Here is a 13,597-nt window from a genome sequence, read left to right as displayed (position 1 = left end):
TGGGGGAGGGCAATTCGGAAATACATTAAATGCCATTGGATGAGCAGAAGCAGCAGGGATTCAAACCAGAGCAACCCTCAAATGAGCCAAACAACCACCCAGTATATCGCCTGGTAGATGCAGTTTCTTCATCTGCACAATGGAGCGACTACTGTGATGCTCATTTGTCTGTAAAGCACTCAGATCTCCATGGATGACAGGAAACTACAGAAAAGCAAAATACTGTTATATAAGGCACAGGGGTACAAGCCAGACACAGATTCTATTTCTAGCTCTGCCACAGACTTCCTGTGTGACCATGGGCAAGTCAGCCTCAGTTCCCCAGCTGTAAAATGAGGATAATGGTAACATCTGGCTCTTATAAGGCATTTTTCATCCATAGATCCCCACACACTTCATAACTGGTTAATGCATTTATTCCCGCAATGCCCTGTGAGGTACAGAAGTGCTATTACTTCCATTTCATCAATGGGAGTCTGAGGCACAGAGAGACTAAATGACTTGCCCAAAGTCATGTGGGAAGCCTGTGCCAGAGCAAGTAATTGAACCCTGGTGTCCTAAATCCTAGGCTAGTTCCCCGATCACTGGACCATCATTCCCTACCTCATTGGATGTTGCGAGAATAAATACTTTAAAGATTGCGAGATGCTCAGATCCTGTGGTCATGTGGGCCACAACAGTCCCAAAGACGGATTGTTAGAAATTCCTATTGTTTAATCACACCATTGCAATGTGAGAAATTCATGTTGGATTAGAAAAATTCCTTCATAAAGCTAACAACAGGTGTCTGGGTTGGTGCTTCATGTTCTGCGCATGGTTGACAAACTCATCCCTCTTTCTTTTTGCATTAAAAAAAATTAACACTTTATGTCATTGTTGCATCCTTGTTGCTGTTTTGTTGCTGGATAGATGATTTTTTAGAACAGAGCCGCTCCAGTGTGTAATATCACAAACAGCCTGCTCCATAATAGCTGGCTACTGAAAATAAAAAGGTATTTCAGGGGCAAAGAGGAATGACAAGTTCACTTTATAATGACACAGTGTATGTTGCAGTGGAGAAAACACTTTTTTTCCCCTTAAGTCAAAAACAATGAAAATCCTCTCTCTATCAAAATAAGTAGCCTTGCCTTGCAGACAGCATCAGAAATCGCAGTCAGTAAAGAAAGTACACTTGTAGATGACTGGAATATATCTTGTACTCCACGAAGGGAGAGTGTCTGAGAGTTTTAAACTACCAAATAAAATTGTAAACCTGATGTATAGTGTCATGTAAAAACTAAATGCTTCCAGCGATTAAAAATAGTGGGATGCAAACCCAAACGTTTCATAGCTGGAAAAAGTAGCATAATAATATAAGAAAACCAGCCTAAGACAGCACAGTGCAGCTAGATTGCTTTAAGAATCATAACTGCATCATTTGCTATTCTGCCCTGGAGCTTCTATATTTCAATATATGAAACAGAAGGGTAATTTTCATATGGATTTCTCTTCAGAAGTTAAACAAAAAGTCTTAGATAATGAACAAATTCTACCCTGTTGCCAGGTTATTTCCTACCTACCGCAATGCTTCTTGCATCTTCTTCTGAAGCAGAAGGTACCTGCTTCTGTTGGAGACTGGATTAGGGAAACCACTGGTCTATTGCATAAAGCTACACTTCAGCTACAATTCTTATCCCACATGACTACAATGAGGGTTCTATATATTTCTAAAATAAGGGAAGATTTTATCCAATTTGCCTATCAGAATTATTTAACTGTTGATTTAAATACTGTTTTGGGAGATCCACAATAAATAATAATAAATAAACCACAATAAATAAAATAATAATAATAAAGATGAATTCAGAAGCCATGAGGAGAAAGATAAGGCCTGATCTCATTCCCAATGAAGACAATGGAAGTTTTGCCACTGAGCTCAGTGGATAAGGCTTTGGATCATTGCAATCTTAAATCGTTTTCTTTTCTTTTCTTTTTTTTTAAGTTTGAGATTCTACATATTCATTTACTGTTTATCTGGAAAGCCTTTCTAGCAGCAGTTTACCTAGTGAGGAGGATCAAAACATGAAACAAATGAAACAGGACACCCCATGAAGATTTGTGGTGGGCTAACAGAAAGAGGGAAAGTTGGAATGTGATCATTCTTCTGAAATGACTGAGAAGACGTGCACAGTGTGGGGACGTGGCTGGAGAAATAAATGTTTCCAGAAGCTGGAAGCTGACTATGCGGTTGGATGGGAGGATGTTCAAAGGCCTCCCAAACAGAGCCAGATCAGAGGAGTTTGGCGTTGAGGTTTTAGTACCCAGTAGAGGAGTAGTAATGAGCAACAATGAAGTCAAACAGCAAAATTCTGATCTGTATCCAGAGTATCATAGAATCATAGAAATGCATGGATGGAAGAGCTCTCGAGAGGTCATTTAGTCCAGCCCCCGACACTGAGACAGGGCCAAGTAAACCTAGATCATCCCTGACAGGTATTTGTCTAACTCGTTCTTAAAACCCACCAGTGTATGCCCTCCCTTGGAAGCCTTTTCCAGAACTTAACTACCTTATAGCTAGAAAGCTTTTCCTAACATCTAACCTAAATCTCCCTCGCTGCAGATTAGACCCATTATTCTTGTCTTAAAGTTAATGGGCGAGATCTTCACTCTACTATGGCCCTGTGAATCTGCACAGAAGCGCCAGAGTGGCATAAACAGGTACTAAAAGCCCCATGTCTGGCTATGGAAAGATACCCTGGTGCAATCATGGCAGAGACAGCTGTATGGTGGCCTTATGAGCACCCCCTTGAGGGGACATACATGGGGCGGGGCTGCAGGCAGGAGTGCACCTATCAACCCTCTAATACCTTCCCTGTGGTAAATAAAAGTCTTATTCCTTGCAGAGGAATTATATGCTAAAACAGTTTTGCAGCAGAATGCAGAGAAAAAACGCAACAGTATTACTACATTCCACTGGTTGTTATTTCCAGCTGATATGCAGAATGTTCCCGGAATGCTCATTCAGTAATATGCAGATAGAATCACCCCAGTAGAATGTAGAGCCATTATGACTGTCTCCTCATATCCATTAGTTATATTCGCTCTCGGTACTCTAACAGTTTGGACGCTGCTGTGGCAAAACAAGCTGGGTACACCCAGCCAGTCTCGGCAACAGGCCATGGAACCTTAAAAATTACCGGTATATCCTTTCCACTGGAACAAACAGCTGTGGCTACACCTGGGGGTCTCAAACTTCACTGCCCATCTAATAACAAAAAGTTCTACATGACCCCAGGAGAGGGGACCAAAGCCTGAGCCTGCCCGAGCCCCACCGGCCCGGGTGGGAGGGTGGGGAAAGGGGGAAGCCAAAGCCCCAGGGCTTCCGCCCGAGACAGGGGGCCTGTAACTTGAGCTCCAACACCCACGGCTGAAGCCCTCAGGCTTCAGCTTCGGCCCCGGACAGTGGGACTTGGGCTTCAGCTTCAGCTCTAGGCCCCAGCAAGTCTAAGCCTGCCCTGGCGACCCCCGTAAAATGGGGTCCCGGCCCATTTTGAGGTCCCAACCCCCAGTTTGAGAACCGCTGGGCTACACTAATACTTGATATTTTAAGGCATTGTAAGGCTCTTTTCAGTCTAGAACAAAGCGTGTTGCTCCATCCTAGGTGAGGTATATGCGTTATTCGGCTGTTTGATTTATTCAGGTAATATCAATGCAAGCTGATTGGAGCTGACTGAAATGGCAAGTACTGGACACACATTTAAGTTGAACTCTCTGTTGTGACCCAGCTATAAATTTAGCCTGGCTTTGGGATCTATGTTCTACAGTTACATCATTTGATAGCAAAGCTGCATTCCATTGAAAACTTCCAGGAGTTCTTCAGTGGTTACAGGTCATCTTCCCTCAAATTTTGCCTGATGAAGTGGTCTGGAAAATCCAAAGGAGATAACAGAAAGTGTTGCCAACATAGTCTGGACACACAGCTTGTCTCACTATTGCAAACCCACTCTTGCCAGTATTGCACTGAATAACTGGATCAACCCTAGTATTTTTTCCCTACTGCATTAAAAGAAAAAAGCAAACAAACCCATAAGATGATGTGAAACCACTACACATGGTGTGTTTATAATAAATCAACAGAGCAAAAATGCTGAACCACACCAACACGCAGCCAAAATGTCAGAAAATTATTTCTGGTGTTATCTGTGCCAAACTGTTTTTAATGCCAGTGGGTGTGTGGGTGTTAGATACAGTGCTTGTTGCTGTGAAGGCTGAAAGCAGTGAGGAATGGGCAATCTCAATGGCAAGAACGTTAACAGGTAGGCAAGGGGTGGTCAGGTTAACAGGCCAGAGAGGAAATTAATGTTCCATTGAAAGCCACAGTGCATTATGGAAACCTCCAGGCAGAAAGTACTGGGGATTGGGTTGATGGCAATTCTGCCTCTCTTTAGGGAAGCAAAACTTAATCTGACTCCTGATGTGGACCAAGCGGGCAGTGAGGCCTGACACTGAGAAGATCTTGGGACCATGCAGAGGTCATCTCATAGACACTACGTTTAATTTCAAGTATTTGTCCTCAGTCCAGGGATGACTGCAGCTAATCCTCAGCACAAGGGTCATTTTCTTTTCGTAACCTGTTTTCAACAGCACTGAGGCCTCAGTGTCATTTTCCATAAGAACGTGACCTGTTCTTCTGTAGAGTAGCCAGTGCAAGATGAAAATGCAGTAGCTGTTGAAAAATGCTCTCTATTGTCTTGTCATTAATCTCAGACTCTTTTCTAAAAGATGTGGCAAGAAAAGCTAAACGTGGAAGCCCCATTTAAAACCTCATCGAAGGAGGCTAAGTGAACAGATTGTAAATAGTAACCTTGTAGTGAATTTCTGTCCAACTGGGACTCAGGTAGGAACACCAAATTAAATTAATTTATATTTAGATACAATAAGAAATTCAGGCACAAATTCCCAAAGGCAAATAGCTATTGTTTTCTCCATGTAGCTACATGGCTATCAGAACTGCTGTAAACAAATGCACTTAATTAGGAATGGAGTTGTTTAATTTTCTTTATAGGCAAAACAACTCTATGTTTTAATGTATGCTAGTGTTATAAAACATCAGGGATTGGCTAATGATGAATCAACATCTCTCTGCCAATTCCTGAAAAGATTTCAATGCAGGGAACAAATCAGAGAATGTACATTATGTGTGCACTATAAAATAATGGATATTTCAAGCAGTTTCTGTCTTGTAGAAGAGATCCTGTCAGAAACTTCCACTATATTACAGTAGCTGTGTGTGTGTCATTCAGGAAACTAAGGAAAGACTATTCAGCTGTATGGTGACTACATTAGTAAGGTCAACACACAACTATTCTTCAGCTTGCCAAAATATTATCCTGGACCAGCCCTGCCTGTCATTTACACATCAGTTTGAGAAGCCATCAGTAACATGCTTTAAAAAATCAAATAGCAGTGGTATACTTCCTTAACCATGCATGGGTTATGTAGGAAGAACTCCAAACTTATTACTTTTTCCATCCCAGACCACTTCAAGATTGGGGGGGGGATGGGGAGATCTTCTACAAGGACCTTTTGTTCCTTCTCACTGAAAGTTAACAAAGGAGTTTCCCACTGGAGATGTTAATATTTGTTCTTGCATTCTGATGCATTGCTGTTGTGGTGAAGAAAAGAAAACATATGTTGCCGCACAGGGAGACTAAATAGGTTGGCTGGCAAAAGGTATTTGATGGCGGGGTGCACTGGGTGAAAAATGCAGATTAGATGAAAAGGTTTATATATTAATGTACCAAAGCATTAAGTATAGGCATTGTATATTTTGCAAAAACAGAGTCCTGGTACTGATACTATCTCTTGACCAACTTTTCTTCACAACAGGAGGTGTTAATGCTCAAGGTTGGAAACAGTGGACTCCATTATCTTTCCTTTGCAAAGAGTTTTATAACAGAGGAGTAACAGAACACCTTTGGAGAGGGATATAGCTAATAAAATAATGTGACCAATCTGCATTCATGCTTTTATGCATTTTAATTTGTTTTTCACTTTTGCAGTGCATAAAGAAAATGGAACAGTAATTCCCATCGTGCTGCGTCTCTTCCAGCAGCCATGACTGACAGCCTCTAAGTGCTTTGTCTTTCAAAACAAACACGATATATGGTCCTTTGGTGGCTGGTACATACAGACAGCATTTTTTTGTTTGTTCTGGGAACATCTGAGACATGTTCATGCTATAAACCAAATGAGTATCACTATTTTTTATTCATACTAGGTAAAAATGTAGAGACAGACGGAATCAAATGTATACTAATAAGAATTTCAGGCAAGTAAAATGTGGAATTTATAATCTCAGCTGGGATATTCTCCAAGCAGTGTTCTAAGAATTCTCCTCAAGATGTCCTTCCCTTTAAGGATCCACTAGGAATGTTTCCTGCACAGTAATCACCCTGGAGTGAGAAGAATATCCATGACAGGAAAATAACCTAGGAGAATTTCCAAGACAAGACAACTCCTTGAAAAATGTCCTTGTCAAGACAATTCCCTAGAGAACATGCCACAACCGGGTAAGTATAAGTGAACGCAAAGGAACACATTAACAGTATTTAATAGCATGTTTTGGGCTTTAACTCTAGGAGCCGTATTTAATTACCAAAAGCAACTATATCTGAATACCTTTCAAATGGCTTTGAAATGGTTTCCACCCAACCTTCTGTTTGTTCCTTTTCTCACACTCTGGAGTCTGTTTTGTCTGTTTGCTTAAAGGAGATGGATTATAACCATTTAAAAAGGAATATGATTGAATGAGTAAAAGAAATGAAAATCAAATGGATAATATAGTACTCACTGGAAAATAATTCAGGGGATTCCAACAGCCAAAATACAACAAGACTTATTTCACCATAGCCTTAACAATTGGAACCAAATATGCAGCAGACACCAGGTGTCCAGCCTTGTATACATGATTAGTAGCTGGGTATGGTTCAAATTATGGCTACTGCCTCTTCAGTCCTTTGCAGAAGGAGATGCAAAACTTTTCTGAAACCCAAAACAAACAAATAAAAAACATGTAACTGTTTTATGAGCAATAGGTCAAATTTACTGCTAGTACAAGTGCACACAACTCTACTGCCTTCTGTGTAGAGAGGAAGCAGGCTCCACTATTTAGGGCAATAACTTAGAATGTGAAAGACCGAGGTTTAATTCGCTGCTCTGCTACAGATGTCCTACATGACTTGGGACAAGTCACACATCTGCTCTGTGCCTCAATCCCATGGTTTGAGCATTGGCTTGCTAAACCCAGGGTTGTGAGTTCAGTTCTTGAGGGGGCCACTTAGGGATCTGGGGCAAAAATCAGTACTTAGTCCTGCTAGTGAAGGCAGGGGGCTGGACTCGATGACCTTTCAAGGTCCCTTCCAGTTCTAGGCGAGAGGGAAAAAAAATAATTGGAGATATACCTAACTCTCAGCGTGATTGTGAGGATAACTACAGATTTTGAGGTGCTCGGATACAGGGATAGGGCCCAAAGGTGTACCTCAGACAGCCAGACACACAGTTGTTCCTGGTGATCACTCTGGGGCTTTGACCTAATAACTCAGAGCAATTTGCACAGTTGTGTAGATACCCAGCTTTCTATTCTCAGATTGATTTGAGCATAGGCTGGGGCTGGAGCTCCCACGGGGAAAAAATGGTGGGCGCTGAGCACCCACTGGCAGCCCCCCTATCAGTTCCCTCCCACCCACCCCCAGCATCTCCCGCCTGCTGGCGGGCCCTGTGGATCAGGTCCTCCCCCTCCCTCCTGCCCTCCACAATCAGCTGTTTCACGGTGTGCAGGAGGCTGGGAGGGAAGTGGGAGGAGCGAGGATGCAGCGCAGTCAGGGGCGGAGGTGGGAAGAGGTGGGGTAGGTGGAGGGGGGTCAAGAAGAGGCAGGGCCGGTGGAGCAGAGGCGGGGTGGGGCCTTGGGGAGAGGGAGGAAGTGAGGGTGGTGCCTGGGGCAGAGCTGGGGATCGAGCAGTTCCCGGCACATTGGAAAGTCAGTGCCTGTGGATTTGAGTATTAATGTGGGAAAGCCAATCATAGTGGTTGCGCATGCCTGTCAGAAGGAGCAGCTCACAGTGTACAAGCCACTGCAATTCATTAACCAGTGAGACAGTGCAGAGCAGCTTGGCCTGCCCACTACTTGTCCTGTCAGGGAGTAGTCACTGGAGGAATACTTTATTTTACTTTAGTTAGCACAGCTTTTAAAGCCTCTGTTCGCTTAGTCTCTGTTCTTTGGTTTGATAAATGTGCCAGAGTATTTTAAAAGGATGATCTCCCCTTTGTTCCTGCTTCTCCATGGCACGTTATTTGGAGGCCTCGCTGAATGGTTCTCAGCATTTTTCTGATGACGTTCTCCCTTTTGGCAGATGGACACTCCCAGTATTCCCTTGTTCCATGCTCCAGCACAGTCCCTCATTCTGTTCATTTTCTTTGTCCTGCATCCTTTTCCCTTCTCTGTTTTTTAATCTCTAGCTTATATGCTTTCTGTTTTATATATATTTTTGCTCCCTCAATTCCTCTATCTATTCCTCCTATCACCAGAAGGCTACAGCCAATCTGTTACTAACTATGTGGGACTGGACTGCTGTAATGCCATCTTTACTTTCACAGGCATACGTCTGGCGTGTGCCGGGTGTGCCCAGGCACACCCTAATGTCTCAAAAAAAAGTGGCTTTGCATTTTAATTTAATTGCATGATACGCTCTTTTAGTTTTAAAGTATGGATTGTTGTATTATGCAATAAGCACCAAATTGCATAATATAGATGTTGTAGAAATAATGTCCTTTATGACTGAGTATTCAATAAATGTTTGCCTTTAAAAAAAAATCACTAGGTGCACACCCTAGTGAAATGTGCTGCACACACCTATGTTTACTTTCATTATATTATTTACCCCCTAGATATCTTTGCATGCTTTACAGAGCTCCAGGCAGGGTATATTCCTTTGTGGACAAATGAGACAAAACACAAGTTGTGCGGAAGTCTGTGTGTTTATGTTAGTATGTGTTTATGAAACATCTCCTGTTGAAGAAGGTCTGAGTCTATAGATTAGGATAGCCGTGTGCATTCTCATAGCTGAGTGCCAGGGAGAAAATAAGACTGGGACACCCAACTACTGCCTGAGTTTGCTGCACTATACATTCATTGCTACTGGGGCCGGCTCCACTAACAGCCCCCACAGGGAATGAATGACGTTCTTGCATGTAATCAAACACTAATACTGAATACTGCAATTTATAGTCAACTGAATAGTGATCACCTTTTTATTTGATCATTAACCCCCCTTGAAGGTATTGTAACGGTATCTCTTAGCTCCTGAAGCACACTTATTGTCATGAGTACACTACGCAGCACCGCACTGAACACGTACCCAACACGGGTGAGATGCAGTGTGTTCAGACAAATGATCGTTTGGTTACCCTTTCACACTGCTAGCACAGAGTAGGTAAGAACAGTGCAGGGCAAAATGGATGTCCTGGTAAGTGCTAATTTGGATAATGGATACACAATTCAGAAATTCTTGGTGGCAGATTGCATTTGATTTACCTTGTTGTTCATGTTAGAGTTCACTACAGATGACTTTTCAGAAGCACTCATTGCATTATTATTTTCAAAATAAATGGTCTCTTTGGCATGCATAGGTCAGATCCTGCAGCCCTTATTCAATTTAAATGTACTCAGTACTCCTTAAGTTAAAAATGAGCATGAGCCTCGGGATTTGGCCTCATATTTATAAAGGAGCGGCAGGTCTAGTATTTTGCCTACTAAAAGGCATGGAAAGTGAATTTACCTTGCAAAGAACAGTGGATAATTCTCACTCTGTAACCCATCACATGCACCCTAACTAACCCATCCATGTTGTGCAGCTATTACACCAAGCTCTGTTTCCAAGCTCAGAGGCGCTAGGATACAGATTAATTGTGGCAATTAGCTTCCATGTAGTCTCAGCACTTGATCCAGGTATCAGTCATTTTCATACTATATGCACTTCTGAGACTCAAGGACTCAGTGATCTACACCTGTCCAAAAGCCCCTGGTTTCAACAGACATCCAGCTGTCATCCAAACAGGAATAAGGACTACAGGTGCAACAGTACATTTGGATTGCTGGCCATATAAACTTTCCTCTAATATAGAATCCCACCCGTTAGCTCCCTAAAGTAGGTATAAAGGCCCCATTCATTAGCTGATGTAGTATTGCATATCTTTTTCAATTAGAATTTGGTTCCCAGTATTCAAACTCTGATACAAGTGGGTGCAATTTCTCTTAAAAACGAGGGGAGTGACATCGTTTTCAACCAGGGCTACCACCTGTGTGTTAAAGGAATGTATCATGTGATATGTGTATGGAACATGCTAGTAACCCGTGTCAACAGGTATGTGCTGTAATTTAACTGCTTGTGACAAATGGACAGTATGTGATTGGAATAATTATCAGATAAGAGTAGTCATCATCACAGCCAGATTAAGGGAAGGAAAAAAATAGGTAGAGAAGAAAACACAGTCACAGATTAATTAAATGGGAAGAAATTGGTGCATAGCCTTGTACCCAGTTAGTTTATGTTATCATTTGATTGTGTTATCTATTATCATTGTTAACTCATATGTTGTTTCCTATGTAATCAATGTGCGATGAATATATCTGAGTTGTAGGTATAGAAATAGATAGTAGTAGTATAGGATCACAGGAGTATGTGACGGACAAGTATTTATGAGTGATGGTATATAAGTAAAGTGAGGCTTTAATGCAAGGCCTGTAGTTTAAGGCCTGTAAGAATTCAGTTTAACCACACTAGGCCTCATGCCTAAGGAGGATTAACATAAGTAGGTGACCCAGGAATAGCCCAGTACCAGTAATGTTACAAGATTGCTGTAAAGAATGTGCCAATAGCTGAAGTTCAGGAAAATATGCCACAATGTACCTGTCTAGACCTGCAAGACACCTGATTGTAAAATCATGGAAAGTTTTGCTCACACTGGAGGTTACCATGGGAACAGGTGTATGTAAATGATAGTGAAATGCTAATGGGAATATGGGGAACTAAGAGAGCAACCCATGAAAAGCCAGGTGCCCCAGAATTTATGGGGTGTGGAAGTACAGATAAGGAAAAGGAGATTGGAACCCTCATGCATATGCATAAGGTGGTAGATGTGGTCATGACACAGGATGAAAAGGGTCCCCTGATATCAATACAGAGGGAAGAACCGAGTGAGGAAGATTCCATCAACACCCCTCTATCAATGACCATCCGTTGAGAGATGCACCCGACTCTATGATAGCTTTGGGGATATTAGTATGAGCACAGCACTGCCACTGGCTATTGCAAGGGCTCTCAGTTTTTGTAAACGTGTTTGTGATTGTAACCTTAATTATCTGCTTAGTAAAACTTGTAATACAGACAAAATGACTTACTTGTGACTGCATGGGTGGTCTCTATATTCGTTCTTCATGTACTCCTGGAGAGTCTCCCAAGCTAAGAGATTCTCACCCTGCTGATCTTAAAACTGTAGCTACACAGGAGACGGACTCACTCCCTAGAGACACTGTGGTTAAACACAGAACTATTCAGCACTATATCCATTCAGTTTCATTAAAGGCTTACATCCTTAACTGAGGTAACTGAGTGTAATCAAAAGTTACTGAATTTATGGGGAGACTTTCAAAGGCAAAGTTGTAGGGAGTTAGATGGCCAATTCCCATTGAAAGTCATTGGCTATCTAATTCCCTCTGAAAATCGCCTCCTACATCTAAACAGCAGTTAAGACAGTGTTTCCCAACCTGAATGGGGGTCAGACTGGGGTCAGACTGGTCTGTGCTGGGGCAGGAAAAGGAACATAACCCTGGACCTGCTGTTGCCCAATATAAAGGGAATCTATTTGTGGATTTGTAGCAGGTGGCTCCTTGAAAGCCAACACTTCCCTCTCTGTCCTCACAGCAGCCCTCGATGCATATGAGGAGCAGATCAGCTGCACAGGGCTATGTGATCAGGCTGCCACCACTGGATTAACCTTCTTTGCCCAGCTCCTGCAACTTTATCCCATGGAACCACCAACGAATGCTGCCGCTTCGTGTGGCATTTAGCTTTCACCTGAGTCGGGATCAGGGGGAGGGAGCTACACAACAAGAACAAATATGAAGCTAAATTATAAAAGACAATATAGGCAAAAAAACCAGATGAAAACAGAGGAGAGAGAAAATGGACTGAAAATATGGACACCCACCCGTCTATCCCATGTTGCCACTGAGCCATGATAAATTGCTTAATGCTTGGACTCCAGCACACTTGTAAAGTCATCTACAACTGGCTTTTTGGAATCTGGTCTCAGGAGACTTATTTACTAAAACAGGAAATAATGTATCTAATGTAACATCATAATTTACGACACAATTTCACAGAGGTTCTAGAAAAACTCATTCTGATGTAGCGGTGATTACTGGCCATGATCTCTGCATCTATCTTTTTAGTAAGACGTTGTATAATCTGTGTTTCACTATTTCATCCAGAGTCGGAGCAGAAAAGCCAAGTGGATGAGAAATCTGTTCTTCCAGATTTTGTTTTTTAAACAGACTATCCTGCAGTCTTTCCCTGTCGTTTCATAAATCAATGCACGAGTTTTATTTTGATTAGATTATAGCATATAATGATTGACTTTTTCCTGTGCAGAAAAAAAAAAAAGCCCGCAATTGTTGGGTAATTCTCCCTTCTACCTGGAGGTTCAGATAGGTGTATACCAGCAGCCAGCAGCGAGGCAGAAAGAACGAGAAAAAAAATATCTAAAATACATACTAAATTGCTGAACATGGATTTCCAGTGTCTTCTGTTGGCTAATGCAGCCCTTTTCCCACTTTCTAGCAATGCAATGAAGAAGAGCAGAGGGCTGAAAAACACTGGCTTAATTATCCTCATCAGTCTCTCAGACAAGGCGCTTAAGAGTTTTAGCTGCTGTAAACACTCCCTTGATAGCAGATAAGGAATCTGCTGAAAGGAGGTTTTATGCGGGAAAACCTCAGGGGTGCACCAGTTAATCATTAGTGCCCGTACTGTACATGCATTGCTACCAGGGGCGGCTCCAGGCACCAGCACGCCAAGCGCGTGCCTGGGGCGGCAAGCCACGGGGGGCGCTCTGCTGGTCGCCGCGAGGGCGGCAGGCAGGTTGCCTTCGGTGGCTTGCCTGCGGAGGGTCCACTGGTCCCGCAGAGCTCCTGCAGGCGTGCCGCCGAATCCGCGGGACCGGGGACCTCCCACAGGCAAGCCGCCGAAGGCAGCCTGCCTGCCATGCTTGGGGCGGCAAAATACCTAGAGCCGCCCCTGATTGCTACCTCACAGGCAAGACTACGCAAGGCTCTGCATTTGGGGATTGTTTGTGGGAGCGAGGAACATCATCAGAAGGCAGCAAATGGGTGTGTGCAAAAAATCTGGATGAGGACAGACTGGTCCCTAATGTAACATCAGGGGAATTCCAGCAGGGATGAATTTAGACTAGCGGGTGCATTCGTTTCATCTCATTTTTTAAGGAAAAAACTTCTTCTCATTACTAGTTTCTTGTTTTCTTTAGGGTTAACTTGGTCTC

At 42.7% G+C, this 13,597-nt stretch overlaps 1 protein-coding gene and 1 long non-coding RNA gene across 8 annotated transcripts in view; one reads left to right on the top strand and one right to left on the bottom strand.

Moving 5' to 3' along the window:
* ERBB4 (erb-b2 receptor tyrosine kinase 4) overlaps positions 1–13,597 on the bottom strand; it is a 1,095,893-nt gene that overhangs the window by 785,885 nt on the left and 296,411 nt on the right. The window lies entirely within an intron of this gene.
* On the top strand, positions 3,085–5,997 carry LOC120374437. The gene is made up of 3 exons (XR_005586095.1): positions 3,085–3,178; positions 4,762–4,876; positions 5,869–5,997. It is a non-coding gene; the product is annotated as an uncharacterized LOC120374437 (long non-coding RNA).

Source organism: Mauremys reevesii, linkage group 11, assembly GCF_016161935.1.
Source record: "Mauremys reevesii isolate NIE-2019 linkage group 11, ASM1616193v1, whole genome shotgun sequence".
NCBI lineage: Eukaryota > Metazoa > Chordata > Testudines > Geoemydidae > Mauremys > Mauremys reevesii.
This window is presented reverse-complemented; position numbering and strand designations above follow the sequence as displayed.